Genomic DNA, 23,069 nt, shown 5'->3' on the forward strand with positions numbered 1-23,069 from the left:
CTATCCAGTGCCAAATGGTGAATTTTGAAACTATGTCTATGAGTTGCATTATATGAACTCAGCAGGTATTATTTACAAATGTGTGTGTGTGTGTGTGTGTGTGTGTGTGTGTGTGTGTATGCAGTAACAATTGATGAAAAGAGAGGACATGAAATTGAAGGAGAGTTGGCGTGGTTATATGAGAGGATTTGAAGGGAGAAGATAGAGGCAAAAATGTAATTAAGTTGTAATCTCAGAGATAAACATAGAAATAATTTTATGTAAGTACTATATTTATATCACCATTTCTTCCTTCCTTCTCCCACCTCTAACTAGGTCCATGCACCCATTCTTAAATTCATGATGCTGTCTTCTACAATTATTTTTATTGCATATACTCACACACCCAGACACAGAGCTCATCTGCATTTTTGTAATGTACAAGTGTCATGGCTGAGCCTTTGGAATTGGATTTTTTCTCAGAGGTCTAGTCTTTGGGGAAGACTGATTTTTTTGATATCTCAATAGCCACTGATTTCGTTTAAGTTTCTCTTAGGACTAAGACCCTGTGGAATGTACCCTATTACATTGTCATGTCAACTGCTTTGTCATTATGCAGGTCTTGCTTCTAAAAAAAAAAAAAAAAAAAAAAAAAAAAAAAAAAAAAAGGTCATATTGCTGAGATTTCATGGGCCCATGACATTTTCTGTATGGTCAAGAAGATATTTTTTAGAAGCAGGTATCCTTGTGCTTCTGACTCTTCTGCTCTTCTATGATGTTCCCTGAACCTTAGTCAAATAATCTCCAGTCAAGCCGACCATATCATTAAAAGTATATTTTTATTTTGGCGATGAGTAAACAATGGGAAAGTTGTGTTACTTAGAACTATATTTTTTCCGTAATGGGAGAAAGGCATATACCTTTATATTGATACCCATGAGGGAAGTAAAATTAAAACAATTTTCTCGGCAGATCTTCCTGGTTGCTGCCGCCACAGAGAGCCCGAGGGCAGCACCCCGAGAGCGAACTTGAGCCTCGGGACCACAGGTAAGACCAACTTTTCTGCTGCAAGAAAGCTGCCTGGTGAGCTCAGGACACACGGAGGCAGAAATCCTCTAGGACCGGGCACTTCCTGTGTTTACTGGGAGTCCCACACCGGCGGATCCCTGCCCGCAGCAGCTCTCTGCTCCCAGACACCAAGAGAGACCTCACCGCCTGGTCAGGTGGGCACTCCTGAGGATGCAGAGCAGAAGAGACCACCAACACTGCCCACCCCTGCCACATCCCTGGCCCAAGAGGAAACTGTATAAGGCCTCTGGGCTCCCGTGGGGGAGGGCCCAGGAGCGGCAGGACTCCTGCCTGAGACACCGCCAGAACCTGAAGGAAACAGACCGGATAAACAGTTCTCTGCACCCAAATCCCGTAGGAGGGAGAGCTAAACCTTCAGAGAGGCAGACAAGCCTGGGAAACCAGAAGAGACTGCTCTCTGCACACACATCTCGGACGCCAGAGGAAAAAGCCAAAGACGATCTGGAACCCTGGTGCACTGAAGCTCCCGGAAAGGGCAGCACAGATCTTCCTGGTTGCTGCCGCCACAGAGAGCCCGAGGGCAGCACCCCACGAGCGAACTTGAGCCTCAGGACCACAGGTAAGACCAACTTTTCTGCTGCAAGTGAACTGCCTGGTGAACTCAAGACACAAGCACACAGGAACAGCTGAAGACCTGTAGAGAGGAAAAACTACACGCCCGAAAGCAGAACACTCTGTCCCCATAACTGACTGAAAGAGAGGAAAACAGGTCTACAGCACTCCTGACACACAGGCTTATAGGACAGTCTAGCCACTGTCAGAAATAGCAGAACAAAGTAACACTAGAGATAATCTGATGGCGAGAGGCAAGCGCAGGAACCTAAGCAACAGAAACCAAGACTACATGGCATCATCGGAGCCCAATTCTCCCACCAAAACAAACATGGAATATCCAAACACACCAGAAAAGCAAGATCTAGTTTCAAAATATTATTTGATCATGATGCTGGAGGACTTAAAGAAAGACGTGAAGAACTCCCTTAGAAAAACACAGGAAAACATTAATAAACAAATAGAAGCCTACAGAAAGGAATCGCAAAAATCCCTGAAAGAATTCCAGGAAAACATAAATAAACAAGTAGAAGCCCATAGAGAGGAGACACAAAAATCCCTGAAAGAATTCCAGGAAAACACAATCAAACAGTTGAAGCAATTAAAAATGGAAATAGAAGCAATCAAGAAAGAACACATGGAAACAACCCTGGATATAGAGAACCAAAAGAAGTGACAAGGAGCTGTAGATACAAGCTTCACCAACAGAATACAAGAGATGGAAGAGAGAATCTCAGGAGCAGAAGATTCCATAGAAATCATTGACTCAACTGTCAAAGATAATGTAAAGCAGAAAAAGCTACTGGTCCAAAACATACAGGAAATCCAGGACTCAATGAGAAGATCAAACCTAAGGATAATAGGTATAGAAGACAGTGAAGACTCCCAGCTCAAAGGACCAGTAAATATCTTCAACAAAATCATAGAAGAAAACTTCCCTAACCTAAAAAAAAGAGATAGCCATTGGCATACAAGAAGCCTACAGAACTCCAAATAGATTGGACCAGAAAAGAAACACCTCCTGTCACATAATAGTCAAAACACCAAACGCACAAAATAAAGAAAGAATATTAAAAGCAGTAAGGGAAAAAGGTCAAGTAACATATAAAGGCAGATCTATCAGAATCACACCAGACTTCTCGCCAGAAACTATGAAGGCCAGAAGATCCTGGACTGATGTCATACAGACCCTAAGAGAACACAAATGCCAGCCCAGGTTACTGTATCCTGCAAAACTCTCAATTAACATAGACGGAGAAACCAAGATATTCCATGACAAAACCAAATTTACACAATATCTTTCTATAAATCCAGCACTACAAAGGATAATACATGGTAAAGCCCAACATAAGGAGGCAAGCTATACCCTAGAAGAAGCAAGAAACTAATCGTCTTGGCAACAAAACAAAGAGAATGAAAGCACACAAACATAATCTCACATCCAAATATGAATATAACGGGAAGCAATAATCACTATTCCTTAATATCTCTCAACATCAATGGCCTCAACTCCCCAATAAAAAGACATAGATTAACAAACTGGATATGCAACGAGGACCCTGCATTCTGCTGCCTACAGGAAATACACCTCAGACACAAAGACAGACACTACCTCAGAGTGAAAGGCTGGAAAACAACTTTCCAAGCAAATGGTCAGAAGAAGCAAGCTGGAGTAGCCCATTCTAATATCAAATAAAATCAATTTTCAACTAAAATTCATCAAAAAAGATAAGGAAGAACACTTCATATTCATCAAATGAAAAATCCACCAAGATGAACTCTCAATCCTAAATATCTACGCCCCAAATACAAGGGCACCTACATACGTAAAAGAAACCTTACTAAAGCTCAAAACACACATTGCACCTCACACAATAATAGTGGGAGATTTCAACACCCCACTCTCATCAATGGACAGATCATGGAAACAGAAAATAAACAGTGATGTTGACAGACTAAGAGAAGTCATGAGCCAAATGGACTTAACAGATATTTATAGAACATTTTATCCTAAAGCAAAAGGATATACCTTCTTCTCAGCTCCTCATGGTACTTTCTCCAAAATTGACCATATAATTGGTCAAAAAACGGGCCTCAACAGGTACAGAAAGATAGAAATAATCCCATACGTGCTATCGGACCACCACGGCCTAAAACTGGTCTTCAATAACAATAAAGGAAGAATGCCCACATATACGTGGAAATTGAACAATGCTCTACTCAATGATAACCTGGTCAAGGAAGAAATAAAGAAAGACATTAAAAACTTTTTAGAATGAAAATGAAGGTACAACCCAAACTTATGGGACACAATGAAAGCTGTGCTAAGAGGAAAACTCATAGCGCTGAGTGCCTGCAGAAAGAAACAGGAAAGAGCATATGTCAGCAGCTTGACAGCACACCTAAAAGCTCTAGAACAAAAAGAAGCAAATACACCCAGGAGGAGGAGAAGGCAGGAAATAATCAAACTCAGAGCTGAAATCAACCAAGTAGAAACAAAAAGGACCATAGAAAGAATCAACAGAACCAAAAGTTGGTTCTTTGAGAAAATCAACAAGATAGATAAACCCTTAGCCAGACTAACGAGAGGACACAGAGAGTGCGTCAAAATTAACAAAATCAGAAATGAAAAGGGAGACATAACTACAGATTCAGAGGAAATTCAAAAAATCATCAGATCTTACTATAAAAACCTATATTCAACAAAACTTGAAAATCTTCAGGAAATGGACAATTTCCTAGACAGATACCAGGTATCGAAGTTAAATCAGGAACAGATAAACCAGTTAAACAACCCCATACCTCCTAAGGAAATAGAAGCAGTCATTAAAGGTCTCCCAAGCAAAAACAGCCCAGGTCCAGACGGGTTTAGTGCAGAATTCTATCAAACCTTCATAGAAGACCTCATACCAATATTATCCAAACTATTCCATAAAATTGAAACAGATGGAGCCCTACCGAATTCCTTCTACGAAGCCACAATTACTCTTATACCTAAACCACACAAAGACCCAACAAAGAAAGAGAACTTCAGACCAATTTCCCTTATGAATATCGACGCAAAAATACTCAATAAAATTCTGGCAAACCGAATTCAAGAGCACATCAAAACAATCATCCACCATGATCAAGTAAGCTTCATCCCAGGCATGCAGGGATGGTTTAATATACGGAAAACCATCAACGTGATCCATTATATAAACAAACTGAAAGAACAGAATCACATGATCATTTCATTAGATGCTGAGAAAGCATTTGACAAAATTCAACACCCCTTCATGATAAAAGTCCTGGAAAGAATAGGAATTCAAGGCCCATACCTGAACATAGTAAAAGCCATATACAGCAAACCAGTTGCTAACATTAAAATGAATGGAGAGAAACTTGAAGCAATCCCACCAAAATCAGGGACTAGACAAGGCTGCCCACTCTCTCCCTACTTATTCAATATAGTTCTTGAAGTTCTAGCCAGAGCAATCAGACAACAAAAGGAGATCAAGGGGATACAGATCGGAAAAGAAGAGGTCAAAATATCACTATTTGCAGATGACATGATAGTATATTTAAGTGATCCCAAAAGTTCCACCAGAGAACTACTAAAGCTGATAAACAACTTCAGCAATGTGGCTGGGTATAAAATTAACTCAAATAAATCAGTTGCCTTCCTCTATACAAAAGAGAAACAAGCCGAGAAAGAAATTAGGGAAACGACACCCTTCATAATAGACCCAAATAATATAAAGTACCTCGGTGTGACTTTAACCAAGCAAGTAAAAGATCAATACAATAAGAAATTCAAGACACTGAGGAAAGAAATTGAAGAAGACCTCAGAAGATGGAAAGATCTCTTATGCTCATGGATTGGCAGGATTAATATAGTAAAAATGGCCATTTTACCAAAAGCAATCTACAGATTCAATGCAATCCCCATCAAAATACCAATCCAATTCTTCAAAGAGTTAGACAGAACAATTTGAAAATTCATCTGGAATAACAAAAAACCCAGGATAGCTAAAGCTATCCTCAACAATAAAATGACTTCAGGGGGAATCACTATCCCTCAACTCAAGCAGTATTACAGAGCAATAGTGATAAAAACTGCATGGTATTGGTACAGAGACAGACAGATAGACCAGTGGAATAGAATTGAAGACCCAGAAATGAACCCACACACTTATGGTAACTTGATTTTTGACAAAGGAGCCAAAACCATCCAATGGAAAAAAGATAGCATTTTCAGCAAATGGTGCTGGTTCAACTGGAGGTCAACATGTAGAAGAATGCAGATTGATCCATCCTTATCACCCTGTACAAAGCTTAAGTCCAAGTGGATCAAGGACCTCCACATCAAACCAGACACACTCAAATTAATAGAAGAAAAACTAGGGAAGCATCTGGAACACATGGGCACTGGAAAAAATTTCCTGAACAAAACAACAATGGCTTATGCTCTAAGATCAAGAATTGACAAATGGGATCTCATAAAACTGCAAAGCTTCTGTAAGGCAAAGGACACCGTGGTTAGGACAAAACGGCAACCAACAGATTGGGAAAAGATCTTTACCAATCCTACAACAGATAGGGGCCTTATATCCAAAATATACAAAGAACTCAAGAAGTTAGACCGCAGGGAAACAAATAACCCTATTAAAAATTGGGTTCAGAGCTAAACAAAGAATTCACAGCTGAGGAATGCCGAATGGCTGAGAAACACCTAAAGAAATGTTCAACATCTTTAGTCATAAGGGAAATGCAAATCAAAACAACCCTGAGATTTCACCTCACACCAGTGAGAATGGCTAAGATCAAAAACTCAGGTGACAGCAGATGCTGGCGAGGATGTGGAGAAAGAGGAACACTCCTCCATTGTTGGTGGGATTGCAGACTGGTAAAACCATTCTGGAAATCAGTCTGGAGGTTCCTCAGAAAGTTGGACATTGAACTGCCTGAGGATCCAGCTATACCTCTCTTGGGCATATACCCAAAAGATGCCTCAACATATAAAAGAGACACGTGCTCCACTATGTTCATCGCAGCCTTATTTATAATAGCCAGAAACTGGAAAGAACCCAGATGCCCTTCAACAGAGGAATGGATACAGAAAATTTGGTACATCTATACAATGGAATATTACTCAGCTATCAAAAACAACGGCTTTATGAAATTCGTAGGCAAATGGTTGGAACTGGAAAATATCATCCTGAGTGGCTATTAGCCCAAATGCTTGAATTACCCTAGATCCCTAGAACAAATGAAACTCAAGACGGATGATCAAAATGTGAATGCTTCACTCCTTCTTTAAATGAGGAAAAAGAATACCCTTGGCAGGGAAGGGAGAGGCAAAGATTAAAACAGAGACTGATGGAACACCCATTCAGAGCCTTCCCCACATGTGGCCCATACATATACGGCCACCCAATTAGACAAGATGGATGCAGCAAAGAAGTGCAGACTGACAGGAGCCGGATGTAGATCGCTCCTGAGAGACACAGCCAGAATACAGCAAATACAGAGGCGAATGCCAGCAGCAAACCACTGAACTGAGAATAGGACCCCCGTTGAAGGAATCAGAGAAAGAACTGGAAGAGCTTGAAGGGGCTCGAGACCCCATATGTACAACAATGCCAAGCAACCAGAGCTTCCAGGGACTAATCCACTACCTAAAGACTATACATGGTCTGACCCTGGACTCTGACCTCATAGGTAGCAATGAATATCCTAGTAAAAGCATCAGTGGAAGGGGAAACCCTGTGTCCTGCTAAGACTGAACCCCCAGTGAACTAGACTGTTGGGGGGAGGGCGGCAATGGGTGGTGGGTTGGGAGGGGAACACCCATAAGGAAGGGGAGGGGGGAGGGAGATGTTTGCCTGGATACTGGGAAAGGGAATAACACTCGAAATGTATATAAGAAATACTCAAGTTAATAAAAAAAAAAGACTGAAAAACAAGTAAAAAAAACAATTTTCTCTTAATTTTAATTTTGTAACATCTTACACACATTACTTATACAGTCATTGTCTCTGATAGCTGTTTCCATATCCATTAACATGGTCCTTATATTGCTATTTAATTTCCTTCATGCATTCATCTAATTTATTTATTTATTTACTTGAGCCAATGCCTCATGCAAGGTAAGCATCTACTCATCCATTAAGCTGTATCTGAAGCCTTTAAATTTTTGCCAATTGGAAATGCCTCACTCTATTGTCCAGGCAGGACTGCAGCTTTCTGACCACATACTCAATCTCTCTAGATGCTGAGATTACAAACATGCAGAGTTTTGTCACTTTTTGCAAATATGTTTTCACTCACCATGTCTGAAAATTGGCAATAATCTTTTAAAAATTTCTATTTGCAATTTATTCATTCATTTATTCTGTGGTGACTGGAAGTATAATAGCTCTGTAGAACAGATCAAGCAGTGTTGATCGTGTGCAAAAATTTAGTTCTAGTGATTTTTATATGCTTGGCCCAGGGAGTGACTCTATTCTATTAGAATGTGTGGCCTTGTTGCAGTAGGTATGTCGCTGTGGGTGTGGAGTCAAGACCCTCACTCTAGCTGCCAGGAAGTTTGTCTTCAGTTAGAACCTTTAGATGAAGATGTAGGATTCTCATGCTTTATTAGATGCTTCCATATTTCTGCCTTGATGATACAGGACTGAGTCTCTGAACCTGTAAGCCAGCCCCAATTAAATATTTTCTTGTATAAGATTTGCCTTGGTCATAGTGTCTGTTCACAGAAGTAAAACCCTAATTAAGACAGAAGTTGGTACCAGGATTGGGGTATTACTGTGATAAGCTTGGCCATGCTTTTGTTTAAAAGAATGCGGATTTGGGAATGTTGGATTTAGAGAGCAGTGGAATGCTTTAAAATGGGGCTTAATGGGCTATCCTAATAGGAATATGCAAGACTTTGTTACTGAGAGTGATTTGAATTGTAAAGACCTGGCCCAAGAGGTTTCAGTGGAGAAAAATTTCAGAATGTGGCCTAGAGACTTGGTTTTGTGGTATTTTGGTGAATAATGTAGCTTTTCTTTGACTTTCCCTGGAGAGTCTGCCTGAGGCTAAGGTGAAGAGATACAGATTAATTGCATTGATGAAGTAAGTGTCAGAAATGTCTGTCATAGATTTTGTTCTCTGGTCAAAACTCATGAAGAGCATTTTGAACAAGCATAGTAAGCTTCGAAAAGAAAAACATAAAATATATGGTTCGGGTATTAAAGGGACACCCTGAAGTGAAATGGAGCTGAATCTTGTGTTCTAGGAGATTGCAGATTAAGAGAATGGGACTTTGGGGCAGGATCCTACACACCTGTTAATCCCAGGAGATAAAGTCAAACAGATCCCCAAGTTCAAGGCCATCCTGAAAGAGAAGAACAAGTTCTAGGTAAGGAAAAGCTTAAGTCCACGTGTGATGGTACACACCTTTATTGCAAGGAGACAGGCATGCAGAACTCTGAGTTAAAGGTCAATTTACAAAGCAAGATCTAAGACAGCCAAGCTTAGGCAGTGAAAGAGTTGGAAAAAAATGGTACTGATGACATGATAGAACAAGGGGACCATATTCCAGCTCCTGCAAACGTCAGAGCTCAGCAAATTTGGCCATGTAGCTGTGGCTTTAGAGTGAAAAATAGAAGGGACTACTGGCATAATTGATGTTTCTTAGCTCAAGCTAAGAAATTAGTGATGATTAAGAAGAGACCAGCATCACTGAGGTGAAACCTTCTGAGAAGTGTTTTCTGAAAGCACAAACAAGTTGTGTTCCAGAGATAGCCAAGGTTGTACTTGTGCTGCAGCTGTACTTGATAATGTGTAAGAGTCACCCAGGTGGCACTGGTTTTGAAGGCATGAAGGAGTCATGAAATGCAGCTGACGCTTGGCACTGTGAGAGGCCATGGAAGGACATTGGTGAAGGTTTAATCTCAGTTGCAGTTGATCTCAGTTGCAGTTGATGGCCCAGGACTGAAGAAGTCATGCAAAGGAGTTGAGGTTTGGCACTAAAAAGACAGTGCTTGAGAAGCTATTGATGAAGCCTAGTTGCAACTGAAGACTTAGTGTATTGGAGATGCCAGCACCAAGGGATGATCATCAAGAGCAGCAGCAACAGTGAAGTGGATCCATCTGAGCTTAGAGTGCTAAAGTGGGCAGGGCTGGAGAAGTGACACCAGCACTTTGGAAGAGCCCAGAAGATCATGTGTGAATCCAAGACATTGAAACAAGAAGCTGTAAAACTGAAGTTGCCTTAGAGACCCAAGATGTTTGAGATGCCAGAGACATAGGACATCTGCTGAGGAATTCTGCTAAGAGGGAGGGGAACCAGCCCAGGAAAAAGAACTTTGCTGGAGTCAACAAGGGTGAAAAAAGAGTTGGAGATCTGAGGACCACTTTGACATCAGACATGGAGATGCAGAGTTTGGAGTTTGCCCAGCTGGTATCCTGTCTTGATTTGGGGATTACAATTAAGTGATCGGATGTATTTCAGAAGAGAGTTTTAATGTTGTTGAGACTGCTATAGACTGTGGGGACTTTGGAAGTTGGACTAAATGTACTTTCTTATGCTATGGCTAGGTATGGCCCCCATAGACTCATGTGTTTGAAAAGTCTATAGGGGCCATGGAGTGAAATGTGATGGTTTTATATGCTTGGCCCAGGGAGTGACTCTATTATAATGTGTGGCCTTGTTGGAGTAGTTATGTCACTGTACGTGTGGGGTTAAAACCCTCACCCTATCTGTCTAGAAGTCATTCTTCCACTAGCAGCCTTCAGATGAAGATGCAGAACTCTCAGCTCCTCCTGCACCATGCCTGCCTGGATGCTGCCATGCTCCTACCTTGATGATACTGGACTGATCTTCTGAACCTGTAAGCCAGTCCCAATTAAATATTGTCTTTTCTATAACTTGCCTTGGTCATGGTGTCTGTTCAGAACAGTAGACATTTGCAAATACCAATTTTTTACAACTTACTTTCAGAAAAGGATAACACACAGCAAGATCATTAAAGTTTGAATGGGAATTTTAATCACAGGATTTTCTTTTCAATCAAAATTCAAAAAATATAAAAGTCAGTGAAAATCTTCAATAGTCTTTCCAGTTTTCTTTCAGATAAAAACCACCTCAGAACCAGGCAGAACAAGTCAGAGTATGAAATAGCAATTCTCGAATCCTACAAAGCTCTTGGGGCAGTTTTCTTCCAAAACTGTTCCCTAGGTGAGAAGCCTCATGTCTCTCACAATGACAGTGTGCAACACACAACATTCACTTCAGTTGGTCAACAATTCTGGTAAATTCAAAATATCTTAAAGCTGCTGTAATCCACAGCTTCTAAGCAATACTACCTTGAGTAGATTATTTTCTTTTTATGCCCTAAGAGTAACCATTAAAAAGCTGTCCTCCATTTCTAATTTCAGTTTGTATTCGGCTAAGACTAACACACACACACACACACACACACACACACACACACACACACACACACTCTATCTATATGCACATATGTGTGTTCATGTTTGTTTTGTCAAATATTAACTACTGCTAGTGTTTATATTATGATGGAAGGGATAACTCTTCCGGAAACATTTGTTTTCTCTGACTGTATACAGATACAAAAATGGCAAAAATTGAGTATCTCATAAGCAACAGAGTCTTATTTCTCACTGCTCTGGAGTCTGAGATGTACAAGACCAGGTCTCAAGCATATGGGATACTTAGCATATCCTGGTTCATGGATAGTAACTTTTCCAGGCCTTCACAAGATAGAAGCTTTAAGGCCCATGGGCTTCTTAAATAAGGCCATTCATTCCCTTTAGGAGAACCATGACATTATTACCTGATATCTCCCAAAGAACATAATGACCTAATCCCATCAATAAGGGGTAGAATTCATTGTGCAAATGGAGGTTGAGTGAAGATATTCAGAGAATAACACTCATAGAACTTTCTAGGAAGCAGCTGTCCAGACAAGATATACTTTCCTTAACCCTCATTAGAAAAATGTGAAAGAAAATAATTGGGTTTTTCTAGGCTGAGATGATTGATAATCAGTCATAGCTTCTCATGCACTTCCATCCACAATAATTATGTTAGAAACCCCCAGGACCCTGAGACCCCAGAAGATTGTTAACTCACACAGCAGAAGATGATAGTTTCCTTAGCTTTCACACTGATTCTATAGATATAAAATATAAATTTGTATTAGGTTATGCTACTGAGCCTCGGAGTTTATTATTAGTGACAGTCAACACCAGTTCTGCAAAGAAGATGATACAAGTAAAACTACTATTAGATAAACATGTGCATATATGAATAACTTTAAAACATGTCTTGTTAAATGTCTAGTACTTAAACTATTTCAATATTCTAATGCAATTAACATATAACACTTTTTATCTAGTAGCTGAGATTTAAATTCAGGTATCTATTTTTACACAAAGGATTTGTTTATATGAGCACAAGTTGAATATGATAGTTTTGATATGATTTATTTTATTTATTTAGGAGCATAATGTTGAATGATTGCTTATTTAATGGTTACTGATGAATTCAAGATCCAATCAGGAAAGCAATATCAAACTTATTGAAATTCTATGCTTTGAATGAAGTCTACAAATAAGATATTAAAATGAATTTTTAATTTTTTCAAAGCAAATTTCACTTTGGAATTCTTTCTTCTCCCAATTCTGAATTTTAACTTTATGTTATATCAATTTATAATGCATTTATAACATGTGTTATATTTTTCTCCTCAAATATAATATAATTATTACATATCTTAAACTAATATTAAACTTTGGTTGATTTGTATAGGTTTTCTTGCTACATAGTTATAATTTATAATTATTACTATTTTAATTAAATGTATATACTATTTTATCAATTGTGTGTAAACACAGACATATCTAATAATAATAAGCTTGAGATTTATTATAATTAAACTTCAATATCATATTCTGGTACCACTACTTTTTATAGTAATTTGTTCTGTATATTATAGTATACTTGGTGATACAAACATATGCAACAAATTGTCTTGAATTATCTGTCTTTAAACAACTTTTTTGTGTTCAGATGTTTCTTCCAAATTTTTTTATAAGAAGCTAACAATCTTTGTAATATAAAGTCCATTGGATGACTCTAGAACTACTTTATTTCTCTAAAATTAGTACAGTGATTTGATGCATATAACTTATTCACTTGGATAAAACTACCTGTTTAATAGTCTGTCAAAAGCAATGTAAATGCATAATTCATAAAAGTTTTAAGTAGTCCCCTAAACAGTCTTTTAATAGAATTAAAAAAGCCTTTAGAGCTATTCCTTGTATTATTTTAAAAATGTGTTCATAGTCTTTTCATTTTATTCCCATGTGCTTCAGTTTCCCAAAGGCACTAAGTGATGAGATTCATTTAACACTAGTATAAAATTATTTCTGCTAAAGAATAGCAATCAAAATTTTGTACATGAATTCTAGACTCAAAAATTTCTTTTCAGATAAAATTGTAACCCTGATAAATCTAGGCATTAAAAAAAATGTTTCAGCCATGTAAACACTCTGTGGTCCGCTTCATTTGGGATCAGTCATTTCACTCTGGATTGGATCGGGAGAACTGCTATGTAACACCAGGACCCCATTCCTTCCTGTTTTTGGATATTCCTATCATACTTAGAGAAACTGATTTTGTGAACAGATATCAAAAATATGAATGCACTAGGGCTGGTAACATCTTAATAAATCACAAATTGCATTGAAGGACAGTAAAAAAAATCAGATGTTTAAATGACATTTGGAAACTAAATGGCAGTTATAAAGCTTTGTATGTGAGTTAAATATACAAAGGAGTACGGGGCTGGGAGAGGGGAAGTCTCAGACACAACTTTTTATTTCTTCAATTATGAAAATGGCTTAGCTCTAACCTGACGGGATGAATTTGGTACTATCCTTTCTCTCAGAAACAGACAGAAATGTTCGTTAGTTGCTGCATTATGGTCTGTGAAACCTACAGAAGCAGATCAAAGTAAATCTCGGCAACTTGAGTCTGATATTAATACAATATATGGTTCATGTTTTGTAAATAATTTATAGAATGCTGTCATGTTGGTTGTAGTGTAGAGCAAGATTTCAGAGAGAAATCAATTATTGATCATCTATATAAGTGATAAAATCAGGAAATAAATACCAGTTATCCTCATTGTCTGCTCTCATCTGTCCTTTCCACCTCTACTTCCTAGTTAGGGTTTTACTCATCAAAAGTCCTTGGCTAGCTGTTACATTTGTTACTTTACTCATATTTCTGATAAAATTTGAGGTATTTTTTTCTACCAGTAGACTAACTTCAAAAAACACAGAGGTGCAACTGCTTTACACCTGGATGATACCAGTCTTCTAGTCAGTCTTTCTGCATTGCATTGTCTTCTTGTTGAAGGGCAAAGGACTAAAAGTCACAGACTATGAATCTGGTTTTTAATTGTAAAGGCTTTACAATTAAATCCAATACATTTGGAGGCATGTTTTTTCCTCAGTTCAAAATGAAGTGTGTTGCTTTGTTTTGAATGTGGATTGTGATCCCCAGGGCATACCTGAACTCAAGGTAGTACTTGTAGAGAAGTGAGTCTTTACAAAGTAAAGTACAGAGTATAGACTACTTTACTATGCAGGCTGCCCTCCAGAGGTTGATGGTGTGAAATCTGTCTCTCTCATTTCCTTAGCAATTCACATTTAATCCACTGGTAGTTTTCATAAGAAAGTCATAGAAAGAAAGGAATGCGAGGCTCTGCCTACATTCTTTCTCCCTGCTCCTAAGTTATAACCAATCACCTCCTAAAATTCCAACCATTGTTACTGGTCAGGTACAATTCAAGCATGAACTAAGGCACACAGAACTTCAGCCACATTGATTCAAAACATGAGCAAAATTACATTTTAAAAAATTAGAGAGCTATAAAACTCAGCTATTCCCTTGTAATACTGAAAAGCCGACTCCCACATTTTGATAGAAAGATTCTGAATAACTCCACTGCAAAGTTCATAATAGAGTACAGATAGTTCAGACCTGGTATAAAGTTCATTATAGTGACTTCATGATAGTGCATGGGTGTTTAGAGCCTGGTGCACAGCTTACAACAGTGCATGGGTGGTTAAATCTGGTGCACGGTTCACAAAATTCATGGAGAGTTAGAACCTGGTGCACAGTTCCCAATTGCATTAGAACCGAATTATACTATGTGAACCAAATCAAAGAAACTAGCACAGAAAAGGATACCAATGAAGTATCAAATGTACTTAGGGCTTGTTGATGATGTATTTGCCTAACAGCTTTTTATTTATTAATTGCCTTGCTGTCAGGTTACATAAAATTCTGTATAAAAATAAGCTCTATTATCCATCACATCCTAAGTTATACAACAACAAATTTTGCTTTGCTTTTGCTAAACAACAATGAATCAAGATGCAGGTCAAAGTGATACATAATGTGTTAAAGATACTGCATGGGCACTGTGGCCAAGACACCCATTTTGTGAAGTAAAGTATATTTTCCCAAAGAAGTAGCACTTTTCTGATCTCAGCGGAAAACAAGTCATAGTGTCAACGCAGAAGATGGCACTATCAGACTACATTGTAGAAATTACACATTTGCAAATACATATTAAAAGCAATTGCTCAGTGCTATATTTCTGGGAAACAATCTGCCTTAAAAATTGAAATTAATGAACTTGCAGTTTTGTACTTTCCCATCAACTAGCTTACTTCTTTTCTTCTTTGTTTAGAAGTTCTATTGATTTTTTAATCTACAGTATTTATATGTCCACCATCATTCTTCTACAATCTTGCTATACACACTGAAATTATATCACCAAAGATATAAGAGGAACATACTATTTCTCAAATTTTACCTAAATAGATTTTCCCTTCCAGGTAGGCTGCCTTCTAGTGTAGTGTTGCTGTCTCTTTATGACAAAGGGCTTCTCATCAAGACCAGGTTTTTCTGTTTTTGCTAAAATTTTCAATAAGTCCTCATCAGTACTAAGTTATGTGGGGTTTGAGATGTAGTTGTTTTCTGTTCCTCTGTTTTATCTTGCAAATATTTATTTGTATGTATTTTTCTAATAGAACAAGCCACTCTGCCTTCTATCAAATTATTTTACTGAGAACTCATCTGCCTTCTAGTGGGAGTGACGTATCTGTGGTTGTGCATTCTGTTTCAGGTGTACCTTTGCTTTAGTACAACTAACATTTGCATTTTCTGAGTATCTGAGTTTCATACATCTTCATGATAGCTAACTTGAATGTCCCAAGGCCTTGCTTTATTAACTATAACACTTCAATTTCATAGGTTTGTAGGATCCTCTTATTCGTTATAAACAATATCTCTAATTGTGCACCCTCTAATATATTAGGGATTATAGATTTAAAAAATTAAAACATCTCAAATCTCAATTTCAATTATCAAGAGCTATTATTGTCAGAAAATTCTCTAAATTACATTATTCATTACACTGTTGCCACCATAGATAGGAAAATATATGTAAGTATATAAATTAAAATAGATTTATTCTATTGCAGTTTCTCATTTTTCTAAATTTATTATGATTTTCAGCTTTATGTACGTTATCAGATGTTACTTTTTAAATATAACATAACACATGCTATATGTGCTCATAAATACATGGAAATATAAATATGTTCTACAAATATTGTTAAATATATATTTTATAAATATTCATCCAATAATAATAATAATAATAATATTTAACTGGGAATCCTTCCATCATCTTGATAGCTAATTTGTATGAAGTAAAGACTTTGGGTAGCCTTTGTCCTTGGTTTCTGGAAAATAGCTAATAAATCCTAAATGTTCCTCATGTGACAGGATTATATTTGTTATTCAAGGAGGATCCTGAAAGTCCCTATTAATTAGATGATTCAGGACAACTACTGATCTTGGCAGAAAGACCATGCTGCAATTAAAATGCTGAGATCCTGAGACACATTATCCTACTCTGACCTTTAGGAACAAATAGTGGCTGGGGATAAAGTCTAATAGAATAGCTAATGATTCAGTGATGTATGCCTCTGTAATGAAGCAACTCCTGGACGCCAGAATCCATGGGAGCTTCCATGTTTTGCAATGGGCTAGTTTGGGTTACCTGTCTTAGTTATTTTTCCATTGCTGTGATAATACACTATGACTAAAATAATAAGTAAAAGAAGGTGTTTAATTTGCTCTATCAGTTTCAGAAGAATAGAGTTCATATGGTGGGACAAAGGTATTGGGGCGAGAACAGCAAGGATCTTACATCTTGATCCACAGTAGAATTCAAAGAGAAAGAAACACTGGGAATGACATGGGCTTTTGAAACTCGAAGGGAATACACACACACACACACACACACACACACACACACACTCACACACACCCCTCATCCTAAAAAGCAAACCTCTTGGTCCTTCCTCCAATTTTCCACCTACAGAAAAACAAATGTTCAAATATATAAACACATCTATTAGGGACATCATCCACAGACTGTTCCCACCTGGGGAGGCATCCCATATGCATCTACCAAACCCAGTTACTATTGCTGATACCAAGAAGTACTTGCTGACCAGAGCTGGACATGGAGGTTCCCTGAGAAACTCTGCCAGCGCCTTACTGATACAGATGAGGAGGCTTACAGCTAACTGGACTGAGCACGGAGACACCAAGGGAGGAGTTAAAGAAAGGACTAAAAAAGCTGAAGGTGTTTGCAACGCCATAGGAAGAACAACATTATCAACAAACCAGACCCCCCAGAGCTCCCAGGACTAAACCACGAACCAAAGAGTACACATGGACAGACCAATGGCTACAACCTCATATGTAGCAGAGAACAGTTTGTCTGGTATCAATAGGACAAGAAACCCTTGGTCATGTGAAGGCTATTGTCCCCAGTATAGGGTTGCCAGGGTGTTGAGGTTGGAATGTATGGATGGGAGTGGAAGCATCTTCATAGAAACAGGGAAAGGGGGAAGAGGGTTAGGAAAGGGCAGAAAGGGAATAACATTTTAAATGTAAATACATAAAATAGCCAATAAAATAATCAATCAATCAATCAAAGCGCCATATAACTCACTTACCACTGTGTTAGGACAGATGTATGCTCACTCTACAATCTTAATGCTGCTCAAAGATGAGTTTTTATAACATCATTAAATTATATACAAATGCCTTAAAAGTAGATATAGGTTTTGTTGAGTATCGGCTTTTGTAGTAGGATCTGATATTTATTTTGAGTTTCCTCAGTTTCTGTTGTTATGTTTCCATTTTCATTTCTGATTTTGTTAATTTGGTTAGTCTCTCTGTGCCCTCTGGCTAGTCTGACTAAGGGTTTATCTATCTTGTTGATTTCTCAAAGAATTAACACCTGGTTTTGTTGATTCTTTGTTTAGTCTTTTTGTTTCTATTTGGTTGAGTTAAACCTGGAGTTTGATTATTTCCTGCTGTCTACTCCTTTTTTGTGTATTTGCTTCTTTTTGTTCTAGACCTTTCAGGTGTGCTGTCAAGTTGCTAGTGTGTGATCTCTCCAGTTTCTTTTTGGAGGCATTCAGGGTTATGAGTTATCCTCATAGCACTGCTCTCATTGGGCCCCATGAGTTTTGGTATGTTGTACCTTTGCTTTCATTAAATTCTAGAAAGTCATTAATTTCTTTCTCTATTTTTTCTTTGAGTAGAGAATTGAGTTATCATTGAATAGAGAATTGCTCAGTTTCCATTTTTTATGTGGGCTTTGTGCGGGGTTTTTTGTTTGTTTGTTTGTTATTGAAGACCAGCCTTGGCTTCTATAAGGCAAAGGATACTGTCATTAGTTCAAAATGGCAACCAACAGATTGGGAAAAGATCTTTATCAATCCTACATTCAATAGAGGACTAATATCTAATATATAGAAAGAACTCAAGAGTTAGACTCCAGAGAACCAAATAATCCTATTTAAAAATGGGGTACAGAATTAAACAATTCTCAACTGAGGAATATCAAATGACTGGGAAGTACTTAAAGAAATGTTCAACATCCTTAGTCATCTGTGAAATGCAAATCAAACAACCTGATATTCTACCTCACACCAGTTAGAATCACTAAGATTAAAAACTCAGGTGATCGCAGATGCCAGTGCAGATATGGAGAAAGAGAATCACTCCTCCATTGTTAGTGGGATTGTAGGCTGGTACAGCCACTCTGGAAAATAGTCTGGTGGTTCCTCAGAAAATTGGACATAGTACTACTTGAGGACCCCACTATTCCACTCCTGGGCATATACCCAAAAGATGCTCCAATGTATAACAAGGAAACATGCTCCACTATGTTCATAGCAGCCTTGTTTATAAGAGACGGAAGCTAGAACTAACACAGATGCCCTTCAACAGAGGAATGGATACAGAAAATGTGGTACATTTACACAACGGAGTACTACTCATCTATTAAAAAATGACTTCTTAAATATTTTAGGCAAATGTATGGAACTAGAATATATCGTGAGTGAGGTAACCCGATCACAAAAGAAAACACACGGTATGCACTCACTGATAAGTAGATGTTAGATTAAAAGCTTGGAATACTCAGGATACAATTTACTGGCTACGTGAAGCTCAGGAAGAAGGAAGTCCAAAGTGTGAATGCTTCAGTCCATTTTAGAAGGGGAAACAAAATACTCACACGAGGAAATAAGGAGACAAAGTGTAGAGCAGAGACTGAAGGAAAGGCCATCCAGAGACTGCCACACTTGGGTATCCATCCCACATGCATTCACCAAACCTAGACATTATTGGCTCCTGCTGACAGAAGCCTGATATTTTTTTTCTCCTGACAGACTTTGCTAGATTCTGACAAATACAGAGCTGGATGCTTACATCCCACCATTGGACTGAGAACAGGCTCTCCAATGAAGTAGTTTGACAAAGGACTGAGGTAGCTTAGGGAGTTTGTAACCCCACAGGAAGAAAAACAATATCAACTACCTAGGCGCCCCAGAGCTCCCATGGAATAAACCACCAACCAAACAGTATACATGGAGTGACCCCTAGCTCCAGCCACATATGTACCAGATGATGGCCATGTCGGGCATCAATGATAGGAGAGCCCCTTTGTCCTATGAAGGCTTGATTCCCTGGTGTAGGGAAATGTCAAGGCAGGGAGACATGAGGGAATGGGTGGGTGGGTGGGGTAGCACCCACATTGAGGCAGGGGATGGGGTAATGGGATAGAGTGTTTCCAGAGGGAATTCAAGCAAGCTGATAATATTTGAAATGTATATTTTTTTAAAAATCCAATAAAAATGAAAAATACAGAAATTTGTATATATTCTTTATATATGCTATATACATTTTCAACATTTCTTTTTTTAACTTTTTGTATAGTAATATTTTGTGTGCATCATGTTTTAGCCATGTACCACATATGTATCTGGTGCCTACACAGATTAGAAAATGTCTTCTGATCTCTTAGAACAGGAACCCACAGTTGTTACACTGAACATATGTCTTAAGGAAGAATAACCAATGTTCTTAAACACTGAGCCATATCTCCTACCTGTTTATCATTTCTTTAAAATCACTTTTTTTGCCTTAAATCACAAAGGCAAACAAATAAAATAAAGTAAAAATAAAATAAAATAAATAAGTATTTATTCACTTAATGAGTTTTTAAATGGTGTTGGTTAAATAATATTGACCTTCAGAAACTAATAGTGAGAAATGTCAATACCCAACTCTCACCAATAGACAAGCTGTCCAGACAAAAATTTAATGAAGCAGTATTGAAGCTAACTGATGTTTGAACCAAATGGACATGACAGATATTTACAGAACATTTTATCCAAACACAATAAAGGCTACTCTATAAGGCAAGTTCATAGCACACACATAGACACACACACACACACACACACACACACACACACACACACAGTGTGAGAGAGAGAGAGAGAAAGAGAGAGAGAGAGAGAGAAGAAAAAAGAATAGAAGAGTAGAAATCTTAATTGGAATATAAGAGCACTCTGAAAAAAATAATAAAACAATACAAAGTATAAATGAAACAAAAAGTTGATTTTTTTTGAGGAAAATCAATGAACTAGACACAGTCTATCTAATCCAACTAAAAAGCACAGAGAATATCCATATTAACAAAGTCAGAAATAAAAAGGAGGACATAACAGCAGATACTGAGGAAATGCAGAGAATCATAAACACGTACTATAAAAACTGAAGTTCGCAAAATGGGAAGATCTAAATAATAATAATAATAATAATAATAATTTTTATTAATAAGCACTAGTTACAAAAGTTGAATCAGTACATGATAAGCAATTTAAACATTGAAATGAATTGAAAATAGTCATTAAAACTCTCACAACCACAAAAGAACAGGACTAGATGCTTTTAGTGCAGAATTCTACTAACATTTCAAAGAATGTTGATGCCAATACTATTTAATTTTTTTCACAAAACAGAAACAGAAGGAACAGTGCCTAATTCACTTAATGGTTCTATACCCTAAAAACCAAACCACATAAAGACCGAACAAAGAAAGAGAATTACTGACTAATTTTCTTGTCAACATAGATTTGCACTTTATCAGAAAAGAAACACAAACACCAACTAGCAAGTAACACTTTATCTGAAATTGTGTACTACCCCCAAGATACACTATGCCCATAATGGCAAAAAGCTTATGGGAATCAGTCAGTAACTGATTAGACTTGAGACCCACTCCACAGCATAGAACCCACACCCAACACTGCTTTTGTGACCAAGAACCTGAGCCTAGATAGCCCAGGAACCTAGGGTAAAACCAAATAATACTGGTCTTAAAAACATAAAAATAATGTAGAAATAAAGTGACTGGTAATTATATGATGCAAATTCAGAAAATAGGTAGAGAGTAAGAAACTTAGGAGCACTCAGTCCTAAATGGAAAATCTTCATTCAATCCCTCCTCTCAGAGCTCAGTGAATCAATTGAAAGAGGTGGGAGACAAGGAGTAAGAACCAGAGGGGGTAGAGGACACCAAAACCAACATCTTCTACATCAACCTGAAAAAAGTTCATATGCACTCACAGAGACTGGAGAAGCAACCATGGGGCCTGTATATGTCTGCGCCATGTCCAATGCAAATATATGATGGCTGCCAGTTCAGTGTTTATATGAAATTCCTGAGTGTACACATAAGTGAACCTCTGATTCTCATATCTTTTTGGGGGGCTCTATTTTCTTGTGTTTCTTTGTCTTGTCCAACTTTGATGTGATGGTGTTTGCTTAATATCCAATATCAAAAGAAAACTGAACCACACAGTTAATTTAATATACAAGCTATAATATTCAACATTTTAATGGAATAAAGTTTAGTGGTCTGGCACAGTATTTTTACATTTTTTAAGAGGAGGTTAAATTCAGTTAAGAGTAAAGAAAGAGTAGATGAATATAAATGCCCTCATGTAAGCATGTGCAACAAATTATATATTATATTTATGTTACATTATGTTATTATGTATTACTCTTAATACTTCTAATTAACTAACTACACACTAATATTACTTTAAAAAATTCAAGTAAACTTTGGACCTCACTGTGTTTATTGAGGTTTTTCATATCCCAGGACTTTCCTTATTTTTCTTCTGAGATATTAAACTCACACATCCATAGTACTGTCCCTGTTGCATTAATGGCTACAGTATCTTAGTCAATCTTTGAGAATTTTCTCTGATTTGTTTTCTTATCTCATAATTTTTGTACAATGGGAAAAGACAACAAACTAACAAAAAAATCTAAAAGCATGTCAGCCAATATTGTTCAAAAGAGAGTGCTGACAACTGGTAAGATCACTGTTCTTCTCATTGATTGTTTGAAAATAAGCAGGGCAGGTTCTCAGGGTCCAATTTTCTCTTCCTTTCAAGTCCTTCAATCTTGTGTCAATGCCTTGAAAGCTTCAAGTTCATAGCAATTGTTCTGCAAGTCACTCTTTTCAAGCTGAGTGATGCTAGGTATAAGAGGCCCTTTCTAAAAGCAAATGTTGACTGTGATTTATTTTGCTTTTGTCTGCCTCAAAAAGTAACAAAAAGTAAGTTATAGTATACTTATTGTTAAGAAATACAAACAGTGAAAGTGAAAAACTGAAGTTTAAACATCCAAAAATCAATAAGTTAAAATCAAGAAAAATATAGAGAGTTGTTCTAGCATACTAGCATGTCCTACATTCTCACCCATCCATAATACTTATTACGTTGGAATACCACTTGCTACATGTATCATTTGGGACTATGACATTGTCAAAAGAATAATGAACAGATAAGGGTATTTTGAAGCAGAAGAAAATAATCTGAAATGATTTAACATTATTTCCCGTCTACCCAAGGTTCAACTAGCTTTGCCACACACTCACCATAAAGAAAATGTAGAGTATGAGATGAAAAATTCACATATTTAAATG

The 23,069-nt window shown here is 37.5% G+C and overlaps 1 long non-coding RNA gene across 5 annotated transcripts in view; it reads left to right on the forward strand.

Annotated features, from left to right (window-relative positions):
- Positions 1-23,069, forward strand: part of LOC120094847 (uncharacterized) — a 56,331-nt gene that overhangs the window by 20,089 nt on the left and 13,173 nt on the right. For 2 of the 5 annotated variants that reach the window (XR_015629963.1, XR_015629965.1), the window contains exon 3: positions 952-1,026. The exons of the other annotated variants lie outside the window; for them this stretch is intronic. This is a non-coding gene — a long non-coding RNA (uncharacterized LOC120094847). The remainder of the gene's footprint in view (positions 1-951; positions 1,027-23,069) is intronic. 5 annotated transcript variants of the gene reach the window in all.

This window comes from Rattus norvegicus, chromosome 9 (assembly GCF_021556685.1).
Source record: "Rattus norvegicus strain SHRSP/BbbUtx chromosome 9, alternate assembly SHRSP_T2T, whole genome shotgun sequence".
NCBI lineage: Eukaryota > Metazoa > Chordata > Mammalia > Rodentia > Muridae > Rattus > Rattus norvegicus.